This window comes from Vidua macroura, chromosome 11 (assembly GCF_024509145.1).
Source record: "Vidua macroura isolate BioBank_ID:100142 chromosome 11, ASM2450914v1, whole genome shotgun sequence".
In the NCBI taxonomy this organism is placed as follows: domain Eukaryota; kingdom Metazoa; phylum Chordata; class Aves; order Passeriformes; family Viduidae; genus Vidua; species Vidua macroura.
The window spans coordinates 6,677,944-6,704,218 of record NC_071581.1 but is presented as its reverse complement, the minus strand read 5'-3'; the positions used below and the strand labels follow the sequence as shown (position 1 = coordinate 6,704,218).

The 26,275-nt window shown below is 45.2% G+C and overlaps 2 pseudogenes; both read left to right on the top strand.

The window, feature by feature from the left end:
* The first annotated feature begins 4,920 nt into the window (after positions 1–4,920).
* LOC128813026 (hypoxanthine-guanine phosphoribosyltransferase-like) lies at positions 4,921–13,176 on the top strand (annotated as a pseudogene).
* A 3,693-nt stretch (positions 13,177–16,869) lies between these two features.
* Positions 16,870–26,275, top strand: part of LOC128813013 (hydrocephalus-inducing protein-like) — a 67,989-nt pseudogene continuing 58,583 nt past the window's right edge.

The window sequence follows — 26,275 nt, the reverse complement described above, 5'->3', positions numbered from 1 at the left end:
TTTATTAAACATCTCTGTAGTGGAGATGAGTCCAGCTCCCCAAGAGCAGAGCAGGCTGCTTCCCAGACCACCCATTGCTCCCGAGGTGAAAGAGCCCATCCAGCTGTAGGGGGGTGGGGGAACGGGATCAGACACACTGCACACCATGGCAGGCACGGAGCAGCTCCTGTTTGCTCACAGACGTGTTGAACTGCAACAACTGCAGCTTCATGTGCAAGGAAACAGGTCACAATCTTCTACCAAATCATGCATTTGACCACCAGTGATGGCAGCAATGGGGCTTCTTGGAAGGCGTGTCCCCAAAACTGGCAAGGACTGTGCAGCCCAGGGCAGAGAAGACTCAAGCACTGAGGTCAGCTGATTACAAGAGGCAGAGGGGGAAAGCAGGCACAGAGGGAGGTCAGAGGTACAGCAGGAGCAGTCGGGAAAATAAATTTGCCACGGGTACAGTAAATAAACTGTGTGTCTGAGCTGGGAATAAAATCCAGAAGTCCTGATTCCTTGTCTCTGCTCTGCTGCCCCAGTCCTAATCAGATCCTCTCTCAAAATGACTTTCTAACATAAGACAGTCCAGGAGACGGAAACATTTCTCCTATCTACAAACCAAATGTAGCAAAAGGTATATAAAGGTTTCCCTTCAAACAGTCACTCCACCATTTCTGTTGGGGCCTCAAAGACTTTGTTAATAAATACTGCACTTTTCCTCCACGCTGGCCATCAGATTTTCTGAGCTTGAAAAATTTATCATTCATCTCCTTCTGAACTGGTGTCAGGATATTTTCAAGAATTATTCTAATTTAAAATCCAGGTAATCTTCTACAGTTCTGACATCCACCAGTCTGTGTTTCCTAGGGTTATTGATTGTTTGTTGTGGTTATCAGCTGAGTTGTAAAAGCAAAACATTTTCATGCACAACATTTATAAATATCCAATACTGAATGAGATTTATATCACTTTTCTATTTCAGTAAAATAATAAAATCTCAGGCCAGATAGAAAATAGATTAGGAAAGTATGAAGGCTCATATTAGTGAAATTTTCTACATTAAAAAACTACACCATCTAAAGCAGTACATAAGGAGACTGAAATTTGTGTAACTGCTTCTAGTCTTTAATTGTAAACATGCACTGTTTACCGTGGAATGTGCATTGTGGTTTTCCCAAACTTTTTTTTTTTTTTTTTTTTTTTTGCAAACCAATTAAGCAGCTGGTCTTATCTAAGAATTCAAAGTGCCAAGAAAAAAAAATAGATTTAGGATGGGCATGGGCTTACTGAAAGTTAGCCATTGCAAAATGTGTTGATCAGTTTGTCTAATAACCCATCAGCCACTGAATACAAGTGCTGAGTTTTAATTGAAGGTTTTAGCAGCCACTAGGAACTTGGAGCCTATGGATTAGGTCTTCAGTGGTACAGATCAGAGCAGTTTTCCTGTAAACCACAATTATACAAGTTTGGAACTGGTGTAAATATTTTGCAGAATCACAGAATAGTCAGAGCTCGAAGGGACCAGCAGGCATGACAGAATCACTGAATTCTGGAATGGTTCAGGTTGGAAGGGGCCATGGGCAGGGACCCCTTCCACTATCCCAGGGTGCTCCAAGCTTGGGCACTGCCAGGGATCCAGGGCTGCTCTGGCCACCCTGTGCCAGGGTCTCACCAAGCTTCGTTGTCACAAATTTCTTCCCAATATCTCATCTACACCTACGCTCTGTCGGTAGGAATCCATTCTCCCGTGTCACAGGATCACAGAATATTCTGAGTTGGAAGGGACCCACAAGGATCAGCAAGTCCAGCTCTGAAGCGAATGACCCATACAGGGTCCAAACCCACAACCTTGGCGTTATTAACGCCATGCTCCAACCAACTGATCTAACGTCCTGCCGCTACACGCCCTTCCTTGCAACGGCCCTTCTCCGTGTGATCATCCAGCTCCCGTCCCTGCCCCAGCAATCCCCCCTGAGCATCCCTGGCAGCGCTGTCCGAACGCTCTGGCAGCCTCGGGGCCGTGCCCATTCCCCGGGGAGCCTGGGCAGTGCCAGCACCCTCTGGGGGACGCAGGACCTCTCCCCGATGCCCGGGCTGAGCCGCAGGCGCTCGGCCGCCCGCGCCGCTCCCTTGGCCGGCGCTGCCCTCTCGCGGCACAGCCCGGGCTCGCTCGGCAGCGCCCGGGACCGAAGCGCCGCCGCACGGCACATCCAGCCGCCCGCGCCCGCCTTCCGGACGCAAAGAACTAATAGGAGATGAGTTTAGTTCAATTAAATGCGTTATCAGCGGTCATGCAATGTTTCTGGAGGACCTTTAAAATGATCGCAGAAGTCTCAAGGCCGGCCACTCCGAACTGTAATAGAATGTAAACCTGTTTAACAGCTCAGCTATGGAAACAGCAAAATCACGTCCTGAGAAAAGGAGTTACTGATTCAGTAGTTCTGGGAATAGATGCAAGGCCAGGAGCACCGTTGTTCTGTATGGACTGGCTGCTTTTACCAAGCTATCAGTGCTGATCTAATTAATTTCCAGTCTGTTTGTGTGGGCTACACTTAGTGGGTCTTTCAGCATTCCTATTATCTAGAGCAGGGCAAGAGATTGAAACCTGATTTGGTTTCCTCAGAACACTTAATTTTAAAAAGATGCACTTGGGGTTCCCATATGGAACAAATACATATACACCTAAACTTTTTTGTTCTTTCCTATGGGAGTATGTTCACATAACTTACAACAGAGAAGCCATCCAAGGATGCCAGCTGGCTACATTCTATTTTCATTATTCAGCAATGACAAACGGCTGTTGTAGCATGAACATTTTACCTGTGAGTACTTTTTTTTCTTCAGAATGTGACAATAAAACAGGTGATTGTGGTGTGTGGTTACTATCATGGTTCTGTGAAATTTACTGAGAAGCCTAAATTCATTTGAACAAATATGATCTGGGAAGTAGTTTCCAAATAGAGTAGGCAGAGACTTCTTAAACCAGCTTAAAGTTTAATGAAAGAGTAAACATGGGCTCTAATCAATAATGTCACTGCTCATTTGTCACTCTAATATTCCCCATGCAGCCAAAACACAAAAGTAAGCCAGTGAGAAGAATTTTCTACAACCCTTTTCTGAAACAGAATTAAACAGGACTTTAGAACTGGGTTCAGTTCAGGTCAGATCTAAGAGCACAGTGCCTAGAGGAGACACAAAGATTTGCAAGCTCCAATGTACAGCTTCCAGAAATGTGAGTAATAGGGAATCAAACCTTCCTCAAGTAAAAAAATCAGGGAGTTAAAAAATTTACACAGCAAACCTGGCCTTCTAATATCCAGAACCAAAGCAAATATATTCCACGTGAGAATATTTTCAAGTGGCCTGTTCAGAGAGCAGGAAGGAAAAATCCAAGAAGGAGTAATGCCAAGAAGGAGTAATCTCTAGCCAAGGTTTTCCTATACAGAGATTAAATACACCAAAAAGTCCATCATACAGAGAAGAACAGGGTATTTTGAAACAGGGCACAGCTAAGCTGTGAGCTACAGATCACATGAGATATGCATACAGTATTTATTTTTTCACTATAATTTCAGACACTGTGCTCAGTTTGACTGCTGAAAATGGTAAAGTGAGAGTAGTGTCAATAATTAATGCCTTGATTAGAAAGAGGCTTTAAACAAGTAGCTGCATTCAAGCTGTTGATTTTAGCAAAACTAGGCTAAACTCTGTTTAAATGTGGAAAACTACATGAGAATCAACCAACAAACGTGTCAGCTAGAAAGGCCCACCTTACTCTAGGAATTAGAAAAGCAAGGCTTTTCTCAGGATATGGAGCTCACAGGCGTATAGGAAATACAGTAGGGAATTTATTGAAGGAAGGTTCTGCTGACTACATCAAATAGGGGTCAGGTAGCCTCAAGGCACTAACAGTTCCCAAGAGAACTAGTATTTAATGTCTCACTTAAGGTTGTGGATATGCCCATTAATCCACTGGAACAGATTTTCTACATTATCCCAAGTGTCACCAACCACAACCTGAAGAGCAACTGTGAGGCTACAAAGAAACAAGAAAAATCTCCTTTCATTAGCTACTGTGCTCCCTCACCAAGAGAACACTAAACTAGTTGAATTAATAAAATATACTCCATCTAGTAAGAACATCCTGTAATATGTTGCATGCAAGCTGGTTTTAGCTCATTTTGCAAGTAGGATTAATTTTTAGAACTTTCAGGCTTTCATGTTAATCCCAGATAATAGTGCAGCTTTGTAGATTAATCAGATTACAGGAAATGTCAGCATGATTTGATTTTAAATGATGTGAAGCATGTTACTGGAACTATCACCCTCTCGTTTTATGAAAGGATGACCTGGAAGAATGATAGACAGGGTTCACCACATCTCAACAGCTGCAGACTTCTCCTTCAAGATCCTTTTAAAAACAGGCTTTGTCTGCTTTATTTTCTGACAGCAAGTTATAACATGAATTTTTAAAAGACATGGACTTCATCACAACAATGGATTGTGTAAACACTCTGTAAGAAAATGGTATACAAACTTACCTTTTACACATACACTACTGATTTACCACCTGCTACAACCAAATATCTGATGTGTGTTTGCAGTTAAAAACCCCACCTCAGATTCTACATAGTCCTTCCCATTAATTTGACTCATGAGCTTCTCTTTTGCATCTCCCTCGTTCCCCACATCTTTATTCTCATTGGTTACAGCAAGGCTCAAACTCATTTTATTTCTGGTTAATCTGATTAGGTAAGAACCTGGGATCGTGATGTCAGTACATAAGCAGAAGGAAGTAATGCTTCCTGCAGGAAAGATGGCAGTTTTGACCTTCTAGAAGCAAGTCATGGTCTGACTGAAAGATTAAAATAGAGCAAGCCAAACTGCAGTAGTAACACCAACTCATTCTGCAAGAGCATCCTTCAAAGAGGGATTATGGCTCATGGACTGCAGGTAAGAAAGCATAAAGTCCTTGTGTTTGGTTATTTGCCTGAAGGGAGCTTTGGCTGGGGGGGAAAGGTCAGCTTCAGCAAAAATAGCAGAACATTAGAAACACTGGCTAATGAAAGGCTTTGGTTCTTATATTTGCTCAGCAGAAAAGATGGCTTTCAGAGCAGAGGCGTCTGGATAGACTCACTTTTCTACAAAGGCATGACATTATTTGACTTTAACATACCTATATTCACATTCTTTCATTCTGTGCTGATGAAACAATAGTTATTGATTTCTCTACTGTACAAAATTGCTCTACTTAGTTTTGTTGTTTTTTCCACTTAAACTCAGTAATTGGACAGATGAGACTGAAACTAAATGAAACGACTAATTCTTCAAGTTATAAACTCATTATTTAAGAATTTAATGATTTTGTATGATAGTTTAGTAGATTGCTTTATTATTATGGGCTGTCACTGTATTATTCAGTATATGCCAAGGCAATATTCAACAATGCAAAGGCTTTAATGAGCCTGTAAGGCAGGTTGCCGTGGTGATGTGGTGCTCAAACTGATGCAATCCTTAAAGTTCTGGTTTTGAACTTTTCATTAGGCTTTAAAAAATGCTTCACACAGAGGCTATTGTTGTAGAAGATCTTGTTTGTACCCAAGATTCTCAATGAACAGAGTTGTTAAACCAAGTAACAGCTATAAAGCTGCACTGCTGGAGTAGCTTTAAGCAGTAATGACTACGCACACCTATATGCCTCAAGATTACCTTTATTTCACAGTTACATCCACACAGACAAACTCATCCCTCACTTGAGTTGAAGCAGTTGTGCTGTCACTAATCAAGTGCAGCAGGAAGCTCAGCTTTGGCAAAAGGCTGATCTTTAACTTGCAAAAGAAGCCGCTCAAATTGCAGGGGGCATTATCACTGCTTTTAAGCTGCCGTTAAGTAGAATGCAATAGACATGGGAAACTTGGAGACAAAATAAACCAAAACCCAACAACAAAACAGACAGCACTTTTTATACTGGCGTCAGTGACTATCCTTAAAGGTGCCTTTTTTTGATACTTCAAATGATAATGATGTTTATGTGTACCAGTAGTCTCAAATAATCATTGCCTTTAACCAATGCTTCTAATTAAGTCGGAATCTCATACCCTGCCTGTGTATTCATCACTAGCAGCCTCCCAGAGGGAGAAATTCGAGCTGTACAGCTGGGTTAATCGAACATCAAGCCATGAGAAGCTCTGCACTCACTAAGGCTGCTCTTGGTGCTGTGGCACAGCCCGACCCAGCCAATCCCAGTGTCACTGCCAGCGTCTCTCCACAGCCAATGAGGCAGGAACAAACCCGATCTAAAACCAATGCTGTACTTATGCTTTCACTTCACTGACTTCAGCCACGAAGAAAATAGTAACTAAACCAGGCAGAACAGAACTGCTGCCACCCACCCAGGGCTCAGCTGCGAGGTCATTCTGCATGTTCTTGGACCATTAGGGCCGATCAATTTTGAGTACTTGCAGAATATGCTTAGTCCAGCCAGGATCAGCTTCTATATCCATTGCCTTGTGCTACTACAATCTGTTTTCTGAAATTTCCTTTAACACCTATCTCTAATTTTGTCTTTAAATGCAGGAAGCTATTTGTGGCCAATTTAAAATAAATGGCAGTAATTGGTTATTTCATTTTTGGCTGCCATGAGTTTTGCAAGTGATAACCTACTACTGTTTCATACAGTCCATTTTCTTTTCTTCCTAAGCACTTATCTCTCCTATGCCAAAGAAAAGGAGAATTAAAAACAATTCATCTGTCTAAAGAGTTTGCAGGTGTTAACTTGTGGTTAGCAATACTTTATGCTATTACTGCTGAATCCACAGCTCTGAGCTTTTAGCAAGATGCTTTACTGAGTTCTGTGGAAGGTAACTGGTATGTACATAACCTATTTTTCACCGTTGAAGCTTTGAGCCAGCTCTGAATTTTTCTTTCAGTTAATTCTGTATTTTTAACAACAGCAGGGCAGTATCAGGTGTGACAAAATCTCATGAATTTGAGGGTGTTTTCCTAATTTATTTCCAGAACTTATATATTAATCTTACTCACAATTCTTTCTACTTCCTTATATGTTGCCTTGCCTGGTTTTGTACCACCACTTAATAAATGAACAAAGCATCCATCAAGGTCTTGAAGGGAGGTAGAATCCAAAGACACCAATCTGTCTGGGGCCAGAAGAGAAACCCAAATGGAGATTATGGCTCTTCTAGACATGCAGACATCTCTGGGTGCAACAGCCTGAAACCAGCATGTTGAATAAAGAACTGTAACCCAAAATCCTGGAGGCAAAAGGGTTAAGGTCCAGATCTGTGGGATGTAGCCCTGGCCAGTCCCCAGCCATGATGAAGAACACTGCTCCAAGGCAAACAGCATAACTGCTTCCCACCTGTGGGCACCCTCTGCAGCTTCCCCTCCTCCCACTGCCATCCCAAAGCTTCTCCTTTGGGGTGAGCCATCTCCCTTGTCCTCTGAGACAGCTAATGGTTGGAATGTCAAAAGTTCAGCTGTGAATTCACTCTTAGGAGGCAGAGCTTTCTCTTTTACACAGTGGAAAATGATGATCAAGGTAGAGCAGCACCTCAAAGTCACATGCTGACCTGTAATCTCAATCTCCTTGACTTACATTTTAATTTTCACTTATCTACCACATGAGCAAGCTACTGAGCTCTGCAGAACAGCAAATGGAACAAGAGGGGGGGTTGTTATTGCTTTGGGTGGCTTTTTAAAGGAGTTGATGATGGCCAATAATTTATTTCATAATGACTGGGGCAAAGTACTTGTTTATCCATTCACAACTCCATTCACAACTCAGCCACCAGCTCCTGAGTTATCAGATTGTGAACAGTTCTAGCAGAAAGATCAAAAACTCTCAGAAATAGTTTTATTTTGACATATTATTGGGGTGGAGGAATTTTTTCTTCACACTATCAGAGACTGGAAGCTTTTCCTTGTACGGCTTTGTTGCTAGTTTTAGACTTACTTCCCTTTCCCTTGCAGATAAGAGATGAGGAAAGCGGCTACAACAAAAATCTGTTTTGCATTCCAAAGCATTATGAAGAAGATTTAGAAAGAGTCTTCATTCCTCATGGACTCATCCTGGACAGGTATGAGGGTAAACAGAAAAGATTAGGGACAGTGGTGCCAATTTTTGTCCCTCCAAATGAAAAGACTGAGGTCCTTGCCCTGTGCAGCCCATGAGAAACATGGAAACCCTGCAGCCTAACACTTCTGTCCTAAAGTCTAGTGCAAGAGGGAGTTTATGGAGAGGATTCCTCCACAATCCCAGTTAAGCTTCCATGTTCCCTCAAATATCTTTAAAACTACCTATCCCGCAATATTAAGGTTTATGGGTTAAATCAGCTTGTGCTGCGCAAATATGTAACTAACTTTCCTATGACTTGCTGTGGTCACAATTTGCTAGCTATAAAAACATAACAGCAAGATGAAAATTTTTACAATTTTTACTTGAACATTGCTTAATATATGGACAAACAACTAGATATACAGAACACTTTCCAGAATTCCTTTTATTTTTTTTTTTTTTTTCTCACAGGACAGAACATTTGGCTAGAGATATCATGCAGGACATGGGAAGTCATCACATTGTTGCACTATGTGTCCTTAAAGGAGGCTATAAATTCTTTGCTGATTTGCTGGACCATGTAAAAGCACTAAATCAAAATGGTGATAAATCTGTGCCTGTTACCGTGGATTTTGTCAGAATAAAAAGCTACTGTGTAAGCAACTTTCTTTTCTTTGGAAAATTGACTCTCTCCATAGACTGGCATTCTAAATACTGGTAGTTTGAGTTTATGTATATAAAAATTGAGTTGATGCATACATCCTGTCCAAATTACATACTAAAAAGGAACTGATTTACTGATCTTCCCCAAAGGGTGGATATTACACATTCACTGGAACAAACATATAGCAGAACACTCAACAGGACAAAGCCAGGGGCAGATCTCATACTCCCTCCTCTTGCAAAAAGCAAGAGCAGCACACCTTTCAAACAAATACAGGATAACACTTTTGGGCATGTTTATGTAACTTCCATCTCTTCTTTCTCCTTCTAGAATGATTCACCTGCAGAAAAAAAATCAGTTTTGTTGGAGAGGAACTGTCTGCACTAAATGGGAAGGTATGAATTAGCATCTTCACCTTTTAAAGGGAAACAACTGGTCTTGTGTATTTTCCAGGAAATCCATCTTTATTAATATTTTGATACTGCATACTTCCAGCCACTTAACACTGATTTAAAATGTTGGGCTTTGAAACAGTGAATAATTCCCACTGATCTCAGTGGATACTTGAAGTGATCAGTAATGACTGCTCCCAAAGATCCTATTCCCCATTTAATCTCAGAATGCCCAGAAGTGAACCATCCTAAACTGACTCATTCAGTGTGGCTCTAGAATACTAGTGCTTTACATAGAGCAATATCTACATCTGACATAGCTGCATTTATCACCACATTTTAAGCTTTCATAAATACTTACAGAAAGGCTCTTCGGAAAGCGCCAAAGTAAAGTCAGTAGTAAAAATGACAATCTCCTCTGAAAATCAGTGCAACTTCCTTGTAACTGAGGGTTTTAGTGTGCTTTTCTTGTCTGTATAATGTGCTGAAAATTGGCATTTAAGTATTTTCTTTTCTTTCCTTCTTTCCCCATGTAATCTCTTCCAGAATGTGTTAGTAGTAGAGGTAAGTAATGACTGAACGAGGGGTGGAATGACATGGATTTTTTTCTCCCTTCTTTTCAAATTAATACATATGACATATAAAATAATAATTAATTATGTTACTGGGCTGCCAGGTTGTTATGCTCTAATTTAATCCACTGACAGTCTGGTTTTCCTTTCAGACTTGAAGGATAATTTTTTTTTTTTTATCTCTTTCAGGACATTATTGAGACTGGGAGAACAATGAAAGCACTGCTTTCAAAAATAAAAGACAAGAAACCAAGGATGGTAAAAGTTGTAAGGTACAAGGATATAGCCACTAACTAACATATTCAACTCATTTGAGTGAATAGTCAATGTATGCTGACAGGTGCTTGTTTGGCTTGAAGTTTGGGGGGGAGGAAGCAAATGCAGGAAGTAATCCTTATCTAGCTGCTGAAAAATTAAGTGTTTTTTAAACTGGGAAATTTACCTGTGCACTACCATCTTCAACGCTCAAATTAATAAAAAAAGGTTTTACGGTTCTTTCCGTGTAGTCCATAAAGTCTCATGGATTCTGTTTCTTACTTTATGTTTGAAGGAAATTAATCTCTTTCCATAGGTTTTCTAACACCACCTCAAGTTCTCTCAATACTAGAATGACAACACTCAGAATATTTCTTAATATACCGTAGAAGTTTCCAGAATCTAAGAGTCTGACAGCACTTGGAAGATGACTTCATGTAGCATTTTAGATCTGCTTTTAGTCGATCTCTAAAAAGAATTTTGTGGAATATCCCTGCTTCTGTAAAGTAACCGCAATGCTTTATAAAAACAGTTGAATTAAGCATCAGTTATTCAGACAGTCCTTAGTGACTGTCCAGGAGGTTCTCAATTTCTTCTGAAGTGCACAGGCAAACCAAGAATAGAAATGATTTTGCAGAAGAAATTGTCCTTTTCTCCCTCCCTCCCTCCCACCCCACTAAAATCATTACCAGCCACTTGGACATGCTTCCCCCTCTGTGCTATTCTAGTGTCCTGAGACATTGCTGCATGGAAGGGGAAAGATCAGAGACAGGATTGAAGGGAACTGAATACAAAGTCGAGCCACTTGGACATAAAGAATGAACCTAGATCAGAGCCTTTGCTTCTCCCTTCACTATGAGGCTGAACACTACTTCTTTCTGTGCAATAATCTCACTGTTTTAATTTAAGTGCATGATTTTAAAATCTTAATGGGGAGACATGGCAGAATGGAAGTTTACAACTTCGAGCAAGACATATTTTAAAAACCAACCTTCTCTGCTCTGCCTTACAGCCTGCTCGTTAAAAGGACACGTCAGAGTCCAGGTTACAGACCAGACTGTAAGTATCATGTTTTTCTAGTATTTTTTTCCTGTATTTTCCAAAGCACAGTCTTGTAATTTCACTTCAGGCAGCACATCTGACAAATGGCACATAAGTTTCATGAAGGCCAAGAGAAATGGGGAGAAACTACATAAAAGCTTGTGATCTAATGACTAGCTACACCATCCTGAGGCGTCATGACCACCTTCTTTATTTCCTGAGCGCAGATTTAGTTACTTGATATACAAATTTAACTATTCAGATAGCAAAAACAGAATTAAACCTTAATTGTGTTTTGCTCTGCTTTGACCCCAGAGGGCATTTGTTTTGACATTTGGCATTATTAAACTTGCCTTGTTTCCAAACTGAAAAGTCCTACTGAATCAAAGTTCATCTCCTTTCACTCAAGTAAAATCTCACTCCTTTTCTCCTCTCCCAGGACTAACTCATAACTAGGTTTTAAACAATTATTTTGTTAATAAAAATCATTCTCTTAACACCTTAATTATATTACTGATTGACGGGAATGGTTTAGATTCTACCATCTGTCATCAATTTGCAGCTCGGATTCTTAAGGAAGCACCCTGAAAGAGATGACGCCTATTTCTCTTAGCTCAAGTATGTGTTGAATACCAACTGTGCACTTAAAAGCTATTTACACCACTGAAGTATAAAAAGAACTGTATTTTCTTACAGATACAGGCTTTGAAATTCCAGATAAATTTGTGGTTGGATACGCTCTTGACTAGAATGAATACTTCAGAGATTTAAATGTAAGTACATGCACATTCCTCCACTGCCAGGTATCAGGTACCTACCTACCACAGGTACCCAGCAAGAATATTTGCTTCTACTCAGAGCTTCTCAACAATTAAAAAACCTTCAATTCCAGCTATAAACTTCCATTAAAAGAGCAAAACCATTTTTAAGGTGACGACTTGGTAATGCAATGTAGGTGCATAAGAAATGTTTGTGCTTCACCTTTTTATAATTCTACTCCACAAGTCTCATGGCTCAGCCATGCTGCAGGACATTCTGAACCCCCAGGATGGTGAGCAGCATACAATCTGCGGCCCAAACTGAAAAGAAAATAATTTGTAATTTGACTTTAATTGGATATTTGTCTGTCTTCGTTCAATCCTATGTTGCTCTTCTGTCACCAAGTCTTTAAAGTGGCTGTGCAGGGGTTCCGTGTGAAGGTTTTCCATATACTTACAGATAACATGTCTGTAAGATCTCTCTTCCCTTATTCTAGTACAGCTTCCTTAGGCTGCACAGAGTAGTAGACTTGGAAACATCACAAACGAATAGGATTGTCAAATGTACTTCCTTAATTCTGGTTAACTCGGAAAGTTTTTCACTTCTAAGTCTTCTTACTAAGACAAGCCAATTCTGCTGAAGACACAAACAATCTGTGCTATTGCTCAGCAGCATGAAGGCAAATGCAGTAATTTAACAAACCAAGTTCTTCAGGAAATATCAAGAACTTGGCTTTCTATATGGGTTTTTATATGATGCCTTGTGTAGGCTGACCTGGAACAGAGGCTGGACAGAGCTAAAGAATAAAGTAGGGACTTGCTAAAAGGCCTCAATGGATCCACCTCGGGCAGCACAAGAGCCCAGCCAGGGCTGCACCCAAGATAGACCCAAAACAGTCACAAAACGCACGACCGGTCACAAGGTCTCTCGCTTTGATCAGTTCTGGCCCATCTGCATATTGGAGTTAATTGTCCAATTCCAGCTTTAGCCCATGAAGTCCCACCCTTCTTGTTTTTCTCTCCTCAGTCCACGTTGTTTATGCTCTTGGCCTGGGATTTGGATCAGTTGTCCTTGGTCCCCAGCTAGAGAAGGAATTGTTTTGTCTGCCTACTCTGTGCAGAGAGCTCACCATCCCCTAATATGAAGCCCAGACCCACACACTAAAGCAGCACAGAATCTGAAAAATGTAAAACCTAAAACCTAAGAAATCATATATATTACAAACTTGGAAAGAATATTGAAATATCAAGTTTACTGTAAGTGGGAAACTTGCAACAATTCTGGTTCTAGTGTGTTTTTATTACAGTGCTGGGAATACAACTGAAAATCAGTCTTGCATTTCATTTGAAGATGGATGTTGATAAATACTGTACATTTTTCTTTTAGCACATCTGTATTGTGAAAGAGAATGCCAAAGAAAAATACAGGATGTAATAACGTCAGTCTTCTGGAGCACTGATTCCTGGCTGCAGATTAGGTGATAAACCATGACACCAGGAAATGACTTCTGCTACTTGTGTGTCCCTAAGAAGAACGAGAAGCTAAATGTCAGCGCCCGGGAGCTGCAGCTGGCAGACTGCCATGGGGCGATGCGCTGAACAGGATCTGTTCAGAGCCGGGCTTTTCCCGATGTGGAGCAGCCTGGAGCTGGGGCCGAAGCTCCGGCGATAAGGAGCGCTGCCGCCGGGGCCGTCCCGTTCCGGGCCCGGGAGCGAATTGCTGCCGCTGTGCCCGGGGACCGCGGGGGCACCAGGGCTGGAACAGGCAGACCGAGGGCGGCTCGAGGGGGCACCGAGGCGGGATGGAGCGGGGACCGAGGCGGGATGGAGCGGGGACCGAGGCCCGCCCGGCCGCAGCGTCCCGGCCCCGGCCCGGCCTCACAATCGGGTGCCGCGGTTGTCGGGTAACCGCGAGCCGCCGTCTGTGACGGCGCTGCGGCCTCAGCTGCCCAGAGCTCGCTCCCGGCTGGTTGTTCGCAGCCCCGGCGCGTTCAGGCGGCTGCACTCGGCGATTCGCCACGCGAATTGTTCGCGGAGCATTGGTCTGTGCGAGTGAGTCCAGTGGATTCGCGGAGAATTGGTCTTTGCGAGGACTCCTGAATTCCGGTGGAAGGTAAAGACTGACTCAAGCTGTACTTTCTGGTTTTGCCACGTCTGTGCTCTAAAAGAGAATGTCAAAGGGAAATACAGGATGGGATAATGCCAGTCTTCAGTTCAGTGGCATGTCCAGCTGAGTGGATGAACAAGATATAGTCTGCTGATGGTGCTTTTTTATCAACATTTCCTAAATATACTAGTCTATACTTTTTTTTTCCCTATAATATTTACTTAAACGGTTTAAAGGTGAATGAGTTCTGTTCAAGTTTCAGTGCGTTTTTATGATCTGGTTATTAAAATTATTAAAGGAGATGCCCCTGAATTAAGGTGCAAAATGAGATCATATGTCAAAGTTGATAGTCTGGATTTTATGTAACAATAATTGTGAAGAGAGAGAGGAGAAAGAAAAGAAGAGGAAGAGAGAGAGAAAGAAATAGAAAAAGGAGTGGGGAGGGAGGGGGCTGGAAAGAGGGGAAGAAAGAGAATGACAGAGACAGATTTAGTAGAAAACATCACCATTCCATGGATCCCACCCAACCCACGAAATCCTCTTCTGTCTTCTCTGTGGTGAGGTCCCACAAAATGTAAGACTCCAGGGGATTAATGCAGATTTGGGCAAGGTGGGACTGCCCAGGTACCTCCCTGGGGCGGGGCAAGTTGGACTCTGTCTCTTGCTCCTTTTCAATAATATCAAATCTTGAGCACCAGTATATCCTTGGAGTCTGCCATGAATTGGGTTCTGGATTTTCAGGTCTGTTATGTTACGTGGCGTGCCATGCAGTCATCTGGTGCAAGGCCTCAGGCATGGGTCTGGGGGCACTTTGGAGGTCTTTGATGGGTTATGACACCCCCTCAGCTGCCCCTCATGGGAATGTGCCCTGAATGTGGCCTTCTGGGGGTGGGGGGTTTTAGAGCTGAGCCAGTTTGTGTGAGGGAGGATGGGTGTCCACTGCATCTTACCAGAGCTTACACTGCACACCCAAAATTTCCTCCTTCCCCTCTGTTGATGGGAGGTTTGTATGCAAACCTGGCTTCAGCAGACGAGTCTGTGGCTATGACTTGCCCAGCCTGAAGGCAGGCAGAGCTGATTTTCAGGACAGCTGCTGGGTTTGGCTTTGTTGTGGATACATTTTTCTCCCTCAGCCTTGTTCACTTCTCCCCAGACCTGAGCTACTAGGACAGTTGTGTCACCTTTATCTTGTCTCAAGTTCCCTTAGGCAGCTTAACTCACAGTCCCAAGTTCCAGTCAGGAGGCGTTTTCAGGGAAGGGTGGGCTTGGGTGGTCGCAGCTTCTTTATGCAGTTTTGTCACAATGGGCAAAAAGTCCTTTATCTCAATATTTAAGCCATTAGCCTTAATATTCCATAATAGTCTTTCACAAGTCCTGTGAGGAGCAGCTGAGAGAGCAGTGGTTGTTTAGCCTAAAGAAGAGGAGGTCCACTTGAGCTATTTTTAAGTAATATTTAAGCAACAGCTTTGTCTGTTCTAACTATTATTAATGTTCAGCTTTTTAGCTCCAGGTTTCAGAATGAGCCATCTTTGAATTGCACAGTGTAGCCATATAGTTCAAATAAAGTTAAACTAGAGGCCTAACAATACTAGCTACTTATGCCAAACAAGCACTTAGCTATTTTCAAATCATATAAAATTTTTAGCACCAATATATGCCTTGACTCTGCCATGAATTGGGTTGTGGATTTTCAGAGTTCCATTGTTGCTCCTTCCAGTTTTGCTGAGGCATTGTCGCTCATCTGCAACATCCTCCTTCCAAAATGGCTTCTGGATTCCCGAAAAAGACACCGAGCCCTCGTCTTCTGCTCAGGGAAAGACTGAAGCCTGAGACTGTGAGTAGCCACTGGGGCTGTGTTAAGGCTGGAAACTCCCCTCATGTCCCTCCTCTCCCCGCCCCTGTTGTCAGCAGCCTGTGAAGCTGCAGACCCCCTCCCCACCTCTTTGTGCCGTGCTCCTGGCCCTTGGTGGGGGCTGTCCTGGTGCAGTAGGGAACGCTGTGTGATGTTTCAGGGACAGTCCAGCATCCTGCCTGGCTGTGCCACCAGAGCCAAGTGAAACCAATGTGCAGCTGAAGCCCTGAGCATGTGCTTCTTTCCCTTTCCCTTTGCCACAGCAATTCCTTCTGTCAGGCTGGGCACTCACCTGTGCTGCTCTGACCAACCTGCCCTTGGGCACCCGGGCACGTGGGGGGGGGGAAGCTCCAACTCTGCCCAAAGCCTTGAGAGACACGGCTGGTCCCAGCTGGAAGAGCTTCCCAGCCAGCTGTTCTCTCTCATCTCCTGTGTGGGCGCAGATCCAGCCCTGCAGGCAGCACTGGAGCCAGGGCCACAAAGGTCCCTTGGCCGTCTGGAGCTCACTTGACTGAAGATGCCCCACTGCTGAGGCTCTCTCCAGGAGATCCTTCTGTTTTCTTCTGTGAAGGGGCCTGTGAGCCCAGAGAGAGAAAACAAATGCTAATGAACAGAGAGAACGAAAACTTGGGCACATTCCTGTGCACCTCACTCTTGGTACAACTTTGCTTTCTTGCTTCTCTTGGATTCACCCAGCAGTGCTATCTCCTCGCTGTGAGCTTTGAGTGTTGTGCAGGGATGGAGTTAGGGGAGTTCTGAGAGCTCCTCCCCACTCTCTGAAAAGGTCACTGCCTCAATCCAATGAGGAAACAAATGCCCAAAGAGCAGAAATCCCCAAACATGTCACATCAAATTACAGAGAGACTAATGGGACACAGCCATGTGGTTGGAGTATGTGTATTGCACTCTGTATTATTAATTTATTGGTGCTAAGTATTTCAGCAGGTAACTTCCAGGGCTTCCAGAACTGTCCTAGTGTCTAGTGATCACAAATTATTCACCAGTGCTACTTGTTCAGGAAAAGCTTTTCTGAAGCTTTTCTGAACAAGCACATTTCTGATGCTCTTGCTGATTTGGTGTGGGGTTTTTTGTTTGTTTTTGTTTTTGTTTTTTTGTTTTTTATTTTTGTTTTTTTTTTTTTTTTGCCTTTCAGCTGATTCCCTCTAAGTTCCAGATTCTCAACATGAAGAAGGAGGATACTCCCCACGGCACTGTGGGGAGTATTCTGCCCAGAATTAGCCCATTTCTAGACATGAGCGAGACTCGCCCAAAGGTAGCCTTTTCCTGCTCTTTTCCTTTCTGTTTGATGTGAAGTTTGAGGAGGGTGTGTGCTTGTGACAGGCTTGCCTCCAGCAAAACACCTCAGTGTCCAGGTCCTGTTGTCATTGTAAACTGCTGGTAGTGGTGGACTGGGAGTCCTGATCTGCACTAAGACAACACAAACAACCTCTGCTGAAGCTGCTGGGGTGTGCTGGAGTGTAGCTGCCATTGCTAAAAGAGTGGGGGGAAGGCTAGGGACACAAAGGCACAAAATTGCCATTTGCCATTCTCCTGCTGAAGTAGCCACCTCTTACTTTGGTGTGGTCACCATCAAATGCTCAGGGTCATAGGATTCCCTCCAGAGTGGCAGCGTTGGCCTTTGAAGGCCGAGGACCTGCAGTAATTACTGCAGATTGAACAAAACAAATTGCATTCATGCTCTGGGTTGGAACAATGTGTTGGACCCTGCCAGGGTGTTAGATTTTGCAGGCTGCCAGATGTAAAGGAGACTCGCCTCCCCTTCCCTCTCATCCTACTTCCTTTTGGTCAGGTCTTCAACCCTGTCCTTCTCCCAGCTCACAGCAACACCCAACAAACCAACCTGAACAAATCCAAACCACAACACATAGAACCAACAAATTCCATTCTTTCACTTAATAACCTTTTGGCCTCAGCCAAATATCACCTCATCTTTCACACCTCTTCTGGTACTGTTCTTTTCTTACTGATGCCTAAGTTCTAGATCAAAAAAAAAAAAAAATATTTGCAGTTGTGTGGGCCTTGGTTTCCCTGTCTCAGAGTAAAGGACATCCCAAAATTGGTTCCCATAGAGTAAATTCTTGGGTTTTACTTACTCCATGAGTGCTCAGTCAGTGCCCCAGTGGGCACAGGGCTGTGCTTAAGGAAAGTGCTGCCTGGCACTCTGGAGAAGGAAACCCGGAGAAATACAAGCCAGAAGAGCAGCTTGGCTCGAGCCTGCTCTGAGCTGATCAAGCAGCTCTTGATCAGCTCAGAGCAGAGGTGGGTGAGCCACTGTTACCCCAGTGTGGGCTGGGCAGATGTGCTCACGCAGAGTCTGTACTTCACTGGGATCAGTGTAAGATTGTCCTTCATGAACCTTCCTCCCAGCAGCTGAACCTCTCCCTGCTCTCTCTCGCCTCTCCAGCTGCCACCAGTTGCCCCAAAACAGAGCTTGTTTCGGGTTTCCCCACCAGAGATGGTATTTCAGAACTTCGTCGCCCATGAGGTCTCTGAAATGGCACTGTCCTTCATGAATAAGGACAAGGTAAGTGCCGGCACCTGGAGCTTTAACTCTGTGCTGGAAGAGGAGAGTGCTGTCATTCCCAGAGTGTACAGCAAAGCAAGTTATCTGCTGCAGCACATGCAGCAGAAAATGTCTCAGCACCTTTGTTCTGCAAGATGGTGGAAATCTTCCTGTGCTGGGAATTCTCCCCTGATTTTGGCCATGCGTTGATGGTATCTATCCCAAAGGAGTTTCCTTCTCTTGAAAACTCTGGAGTGATAGGAATGTTGAGGGTTCTTGCCTGCTCTCAAGCTTTGCCTTGACTGTATACCACATCCTGTGTCTCCTTGGTTAATCTTGGTTCCTGGTAGGAATCTCTGTCTCTCTCAGCCTGTTTGGCTCCCTTTGTGCAGCTCACAGTCAAAGCTCAGGGGCTGAGTCTTCTCCACTTTATGCTGGAATCACTTCTCATTAATGGCATTGGCACTGCAGGAAGTGTGCTCTGAAACAGCCCTGGAATCAGGCTGATGTAGCAGATGCAGTGGGAGGCCTTTAGGTGCCACTTCAGGCTCCTGCTAAACTTCATTCAGCTCTGCTCAGCTTTTCCAAAAGCAACATGGTGCTCTGCTTTCCCTTTGGAGAACCACAGCACATCCAAAGCCGTGTGCTCCTGGAGGTTTTCACTTTCACTTGTGATTGTTTTGCAGTTTCCCAAGAGAGTTGAGAGGGAAAAAGCTGAAAAATGTCACCAGTTGTGTTCCACTGTAAAGAGGAAAATGGAGACCATTTGAATTTCAGTCAGGGAAACATTTTCCCAGATGAGCCCTGTGCCAAGAGTGGGCTGGTGGGAAGAGACAGGAGGGAGCCAAAATCGCCTGGGTTAGACTTTTGGAGAGCATTTTGGTGCTCAGGGGTTGATATCTGTGTGCTAGAAAATGCATGTTTGCTGTGTCTGTATGTCCCAGAGGGCAGAACCTGGCCTGCTGGCTGCAGGTAGGAATGCCCAGCAGCCCAGCTTGCCTGCACAGGCAGCAAGAACCCCTGGAGAGCCAAGATTGGCTTTTAATACTGGAACCACACTGCCAGCCAGTGCTGGTCATGTTTCTCCAGGCAGAAAGTGCCTTTGAAACCCACAGTCGATAGGCACAGCCTGTCTGTGTTTCCATCGCTTTTGGCAAGCTGATTGCTCTCATGGTTTTATGATTCTTCCTTGCTGCTTTACTGCCCATTTAAATTCTCTTTTGCCATCTCCTTGTTTTAGGGATTGTCTTGCTGTGTTCCTTCTTTTGCTTTTCAGGTTTGCTTTTATTCCCAGCAAGGCCACAGTGTTTGGTCTCCTCTCTTGCTGCTCTGCCTGCATGACTCTATCCCCAGAACGTCCCTACCCAAACCTGATCTGTTAAAAGGGAATTTCTTCCTTCCCCCAGGATAATGTGCTGTTTTGCCTTCAGGCAGCACATTCCCCCTCTGGAACATGACTACTGCATGGCTGTGTGCTGGCAGAAGCCAGCAGGTTTTTTGGCCTTGTTGAATATGCAGATGACTTGGTTCAGGTGCTCTGTCTCCGTCCTGCTGGTGCTGACCTGCTTGGCCCTTCCTTCCCACCACGCACTGCCCTACTGCCCCTGGCCAAAGTGCTGGACCCAGACAGAGGGGATTCAAGTTCACCCTTGTGAATTATGTGCCTGTACCTCCACAGCTGAAGGTGCTTTGGAAAAGGGGTCAAGGACAGATGTCACCAGGGCACGGACAGCTCTCCTCTCATCCTGTTTCTACAAGTGGCAAAATCATCGTTTCATGTCTTTCTTGCAGATTTCTGGGATGGTGAAGGTCTGCATGGAGAGCTCACCTTATTTCGAGCTGGCGTGCCCCAGTGATGTGTACCACATCGTGCCACCGGGCGCGTCTGCCCGTGTGCACATCCGCTTTACCCCTGATGAGATCAAGGTGAGCCTGGAGGAGCCAAAACAGAATTACCTCCAAAGCCACTGTTTTCCCTGCACCCTGGGTACAGCCCATTCCATGCTGTGAGCTTGGCTCCAGGCTGTGGGCAGGCAGCCTGCCGCCACTCGCTGCTTGGCACGTGCTGTCAGGCACTGCACCCGGGCCTGACAGGCTCTGCTTCCCCTCCCTGCACATTCCTGAGCATTCCCAAGGGAAGATGCACAGGGAACAGTATGAAAATGACAGAGGGGTGCTGATAGATGTTCGGCCATCTCTAGGTACAGTGGAAGGGCTTTAATTATTATGGAACACACTAGAGGGGCAAAGAGGTCGGAGAGCTTTCCTCCTTCCTGACTGGCAACAGCTTCCCTGCCTCACCCTGGGCTGGAGCAAAGACAGTGCTTTTTCACACCCTCTGTTCTCCAGCCTTGCAGCTGTGCTGTCCCAGAGCACAACTGACCGTGATACAGCTGCAGGGCCAGGGCAGAGGATGTGTTGTGCCCGTGAGCCCAGCCTGGCACAGGCACACTGGGCTCTAGGTGCCCTTAGTCAGCAGGAGGTTGGTGAGCTGCAGGGGACTTGGACACCTGCCTGAAAGAGCTTGTATAGGGCAGGTACAACCTGCAGGCAGAGCTGTGAGCCCAGAGCCTGTGGCAGTGACACTGCTGTGGCTCTGTCTTCATGCCTGTCACTGTGGTGGCTCTGTCAACTGGCACCCATTCTGTGCCAAACCTGCTTTTGTGGGGAGGTTTGAACACCAGTGCTGGGGCCCTGGCAAGTCTGATCTCAGTGCTGTGATCCGGAGGCTTGTTGATACAGAAGGGTTTGGGACATGGCATGGAAGGGAGGAAGCCTTGCAGGAAAGCAGAGAGAGGCTCTTTCCAACAGCATCCTGCCACCTCTTAGCACTGTTCTTCTCCTGACTTGCCTGGAGAGGCAAAGTTAGAGGGGAGTTCTGAGCCAACTGATCTTTCTACACCAGGCCAGAGGTGCAGGATCTCTTTGGGTGCAGCTGTTTCCTCATCTTCCTTCTGCTTCTTAGAGTCAGTTTAACACTTTGTCCTATTCTCAGACAGTGGGTATATAGAAACCTAAAGAGGAATGTCCTGTGTTCCCTAGCTCCATGTTCCTTAGAAGGAACTTAGGAATTATTTTACATCATTAAAATTTAGAGTAAAAATTATGGTGGCCTAGGGCAGTTCTTTGTATGACTCAAGTGGCACAAGAGCTTAATGCCACTGAGATAGGTTTTGCAAAGTGCACTGGTGTCTTTAAAATGTGACGTGTTAGTAGAATTTAGTGTTCATTTTAGGGTGGAATAGGTAACCTGACACCTTGAAGGGTTATAGAAATGATTTTTCTTCTGCCACGGGGATGGCACTAAATGCCCTGTGCTGAGCTAGTTTCTTTTCCTGCAGGATTATTCCCACGAGCTCGTCTGCATGACTGCAAAGGAAAGGATAGTTGTGCCAATTCGGGCCATTGGTGCCAAAGCTATCCTGGAATTCCCTGACCACCTGGACTTCCTGAAGTGTCCAGTCAAGTACAGCACCCAGAAGACTCTGCTGGTTCGCAACACTGGTAACCTGGAAGCTCATTACCAGATGAGCACCCAGAGGTGAGGCAGCTCATCTCTTTTTGTGCAGAGGATATCACCCTTGGGTGATAACAGAGTTGGGAAAGAGCAGCAAAAGGAACCAGAGCATTGCCGCTGCTGCCCTGCAGCCCTGGCTGGAAGTGAGCAGGATGGATGGCATCTGCTCTTGCTTTCAGTGTTCTTAGCAGGATGCAGCCTTTGAGCTTTCTCTGTCCCAGATTTCCTGGAGGGTGCTGGAACATGTTAGTAGCTGGCTTGCACCCTCCTGAGCACAAGCAGCTTCTGAAATGCTTACTCAGCACTGTCAGCCAAATAGAGCCATTCTCTGGGAGGCCACGGGCACGTGGCTTTCCAGTGGTCCCCTGAGCTGTGCTGCAGGCAGCCGGTGCACTTCCTGTTACTTAAAGCTGACCTGATTTCCCTTGTCAGCTGAGGGCATCAGTCACCTCTTCTGTTCCATGATGAACCTTTGAAAGCCAGTTTAAAATTTCAAACAGATGATTTAAATCTCTGAATAAGGTTGTGCCCCCTTTCATTGAGATTTCTTTCTAAATACTCTGAAGTTGCTGTGTTTCTGCCGTCTTTTCATTTTGGTTTGTGTTAAATGTTTGCCAAAAGATCATGAATTCTTCTTTGGGAACTTTCCTGCAGGTCGAGCTCCTCTAATGCCTGTCAATATGCCACATGCCCATAGGTACATGCACAGGTGTATAGGAAAGAGGAGATGTTTAAGGAATATGTGAAGAGCAGTTGGGCTGATTTAGGAAAGTACAGAATAACTTCTGCTGGAGAGGACCTCTGGAAATCATCTGAGCAGACACACTGCTCAAAGCAAGACCAGTGTCTGGGGATTGCAAGGTGCCATTGGGAGATCTGGACCTGTCTTGAGATGCCATACAAGAAAACATACAAATGGACCTAGTTAAAAAGTAGAAGAAAACAACCTATTAAAACCCCCTCCATACCTTATCTTTTCTGCCTGTTGGGTGCAGTAGTGATTCACTGAAAGGGCACATCTAACAGGATGAGAAGTGTCTTAAGGAACAGCTCACAATTTACAGATAAAAGGCCAAAATTTAGCCTGCCAGCCCCATCTCTTGGCAGTGGTTTTCATTTGGTTATTACAGTATGAGGGATGTCTCCTTCACAGCTCTTCTATCTGTGGGCTCAGGGAACAGCTTAGTGATGTTGGCTGAAATTCAGAGGAGTTAAGTTTAGCTGTAGAGCTTGTGTCCTTGGGTCTTGGGGAGCCAGGTCTGTGTGAGAGATGACTGCTACAGCAGTAACATAGGAGTCTGCTGGGTACAGCCCAGGGATGTAGAAGATGCAGGGGCTGATTTGCACTCAGTTTTTCAGTCCTGAAACTGAGTCCTGGACTTGGCTGGATCTTCTTCTCCTGATAATTTGAAAATAAGAAGATACCTTCTTTCTCAGACAACCCCTGAAGTCACCCCCAGGAATGTTATTCCCATCCTGCCATCTGAGGGCAGGAGCATGTAACATGGGGCAGCAGTGGGAATGGAATGGAATGGAATGGAATGGAATGGAATGGAATGGAATGGAATGGAGTGCTGAAGTGTGGCCAGGGATTCCCTTAACTGGCAGTTTCTCTGTCCTGATGAAATCCCTGGCAAAAGAATAAGAAAAAATCCTGTGCCTTGCCCACACCAGGCACTGATTGCCCCAAGCCCCAGCAGAGACCTGCAGCAGTCCTGGCATCACCCCCGGGGCAGATGCAGGAGCACGTACACTAATCTGGCTCTGGGGCTGGTGGGGCCTTGTCTTTCCTCCCCTCCCTCCAAAGTCTCATGTCCAGCACATAAACATTGCTGGCCCAAGGCTTCTCCATCAGCCAGTAGTGATGTTCCCACTAGTGGTAATGGGAACAGGCCAGGCCCATCATTGCAGCAATAGATCCTTAATGAGCAGAACCTGAAGCAACTGACATGAATCAAGTTCAGCTTGCCAGATGTTCTCTTTATTTTTGTGTGTGATGCATTCATCACCAAACTCCCCAGAACACACTTCTAAGTGACAGATTGGCCACCAGCAAAGCACCGAGGCCAGGAACTTTTGTTTCCTCAGTGGGGCTGTAGAAGAGCACAAAGCCCAGCAGCTGCTGGGCAGAAGCACATTTCCCTGAGCTGTCCCTGAGCATCAAAGCACGGAGTCTTGTGTTTGTCAGGCAAGAGCTCTTTACCTGGTGACCAATCCTAATTGCTCCTGTTAAATCCAAAGTGCACCAACACGTTTGCATCATTATTTCCAACACATTACACAGAGTTTCTCTGCTGGGCCAATCAAACAGATACCAGCCTGGGTGACGACCCACAGTCCCAGGCTGCATGGCTGGTAAATAGAAAGCTCCTGTTCTGTTTCCTTGATGTGCTTCTGCTAATGGTGCTTCATTTAGCTGGGACCAGATCCTTCAGATTGTAAATGGCATCCTCCTTTGGGTTTCCATGTCACTGTGTTGCTCTAATCTGCATTTGCACTCTTTCAGAGTTTTGACTGCTCCTTTTCTTAGAGCAGCTTTCACTGAAATGCTGGTAAAATGTGCCCTTTTAGGCTAAATCAGGATATTTTCAAGGTAAAATAAACCAAAGAACCACACTGCAAATTCAACAGTAGCTATTCTTTGGTCTTCAAGGAGAAGTTCCTTCTCCCTGTCTGATTCCAGGCTGTAATCTCACAGGACAGGTAGTGCCCTAACATTTGCATCTCTTGCGATGAGGTTTATAGGCAGCAGGAAAAGAGAAATTCCTGAGGCAGTGAGTGTCAAGTTGTGCATGCAGACAGCTCTGAACCCTCTCCGTGCTTTTCACAAACCATTCTCTGATGGGATTGCTGGCAGTCGGACCCTTGAGTCTCATTGCAGAGGGCTGGATGCAGAGTATGGGGGAGATGAGGTCCTTTTACCCACAGGATCCTCTGAGGGCTGGATCTGCTCAGAAGTGGGTCAGTGGCTGTTTCTGATCCTGCCTGTTCTGTCTGTCTCCTGCTGACTGGTTGGTTTGCTCCCTGCTTGCCCAAGTGAGCTGAAGTGAGCTGCACTGCAGAAGGAATCTCATGCCCAGGTGTCCCCCCGAGTCCTGATCCCTCTCTCTGTGTTGCAGTCCTTTCTTCGTGGTTCCAGCCACGGGAACTCTGGGCGCTGGTGACAGCATGCAGGTGACAGTGGGATTTCACCCGCTGACGAATGGTGACCATTTCGGGTCCCTGGTAGCGTGCTGCAACACAGGTGAGTGCTGGGCCCTGCACAGGGCACAGGACAGTTCTGCCCCATCACTCCCTGTTGTCCCATCCCCCTTGTGCTTCCATCAGCCACTGAGCTGAGCAAAGAGTCCCCCTTGCTTTGTTCCAGGTGAAGAAAGGATCCACACAAAGCTCCATGGAGAAGCTGTAGATCTCAACCTTGGGTTGAGCACAAGTTCCGTGGAGGTTGAGAAGACTTTCATCACCATGTCAAACCACACAACCATGTTCATCGAAAACAGGAGTAACATCACAGCCCACTTCCAGTGGAAGACTTTTCTTGATGAGGAAGACGAGAATGAAGTGAAGAGGAGGTTGGTTTGAAAGATGCATTTCAGTGAGAGACATGGCCCAAGACTGAAACTAACGTATGGCCTCAGGGGGCTGTTGGTGCTTTTGAATGGTTTAGGCCAAGTAAACCATCCCTGGCACGAGGGTGTGTGTCCCTGGGCTTCAGGAGCTCAGCACTTAGCATTCCAGTTCCATTTATACTCCAACCATGGCATTTTGGGAAGGAAAGGTTGATTGCAATGACTGGATTTCCTCAAGTTCTAATTGAGCTTTTGCCTCTCTAATCATCTTCCTACATGACCTGGCAACATCCTTAAACATTTCCTGAGTTGCCAGCCCCTCTTTCCAAAGGTGATGCACCCTCTTTTTTTCCCTTAGTTCCTTCAAAACCTCCTTGCCCATCCAGGCTGGTTGTCTCCTCCTGTCCTGCTGTCAGTGAAGCTTTTGAGATCTCAGAGCAGAGAGGACTTTTTAATGAGATTGTGCAGGATCCTTTCCCTCTCATGACATTTACTACCATGCACTGGGATGGGATCATGCAAAGGTCTCTACAGGAGTTTGCTGTTCCCTCCTGCACAACAAAGTCCCTTCCCCTCTCAGAGCCTCTGTTTTCATGCATATTGCATATAAAACCTTGAATGTCGCTGAAGGGCGGCAGTGCCTGAATTCATCCATTTCCTTTGGAAGTGCTCTGGGATGCTCATGTGAAAGGCAGAGTAGGGAACAGGGCAGGTCCAAAATGGCAGAAACAAAGAGTGATGCTGGTAACACGTAGCTGCAACCCAGCTTCATCTCCCCTTCCCAGGGGGTGCTCCATGATCTTTATCTGCCTCCCCCGAGCAACTCAGTGGTAGGAAAAGCCAGCTGAGGTGGCTGGTGGATTCTCCCTCAGTTTTGGCAGAGGCTTTGAGCCAGGAGGTTCTCTTGAGGGCTGCTGGCTTTGGAAATGTCTCCTGAGCTTGCAAGTGTGAAGTAAAACTACCTG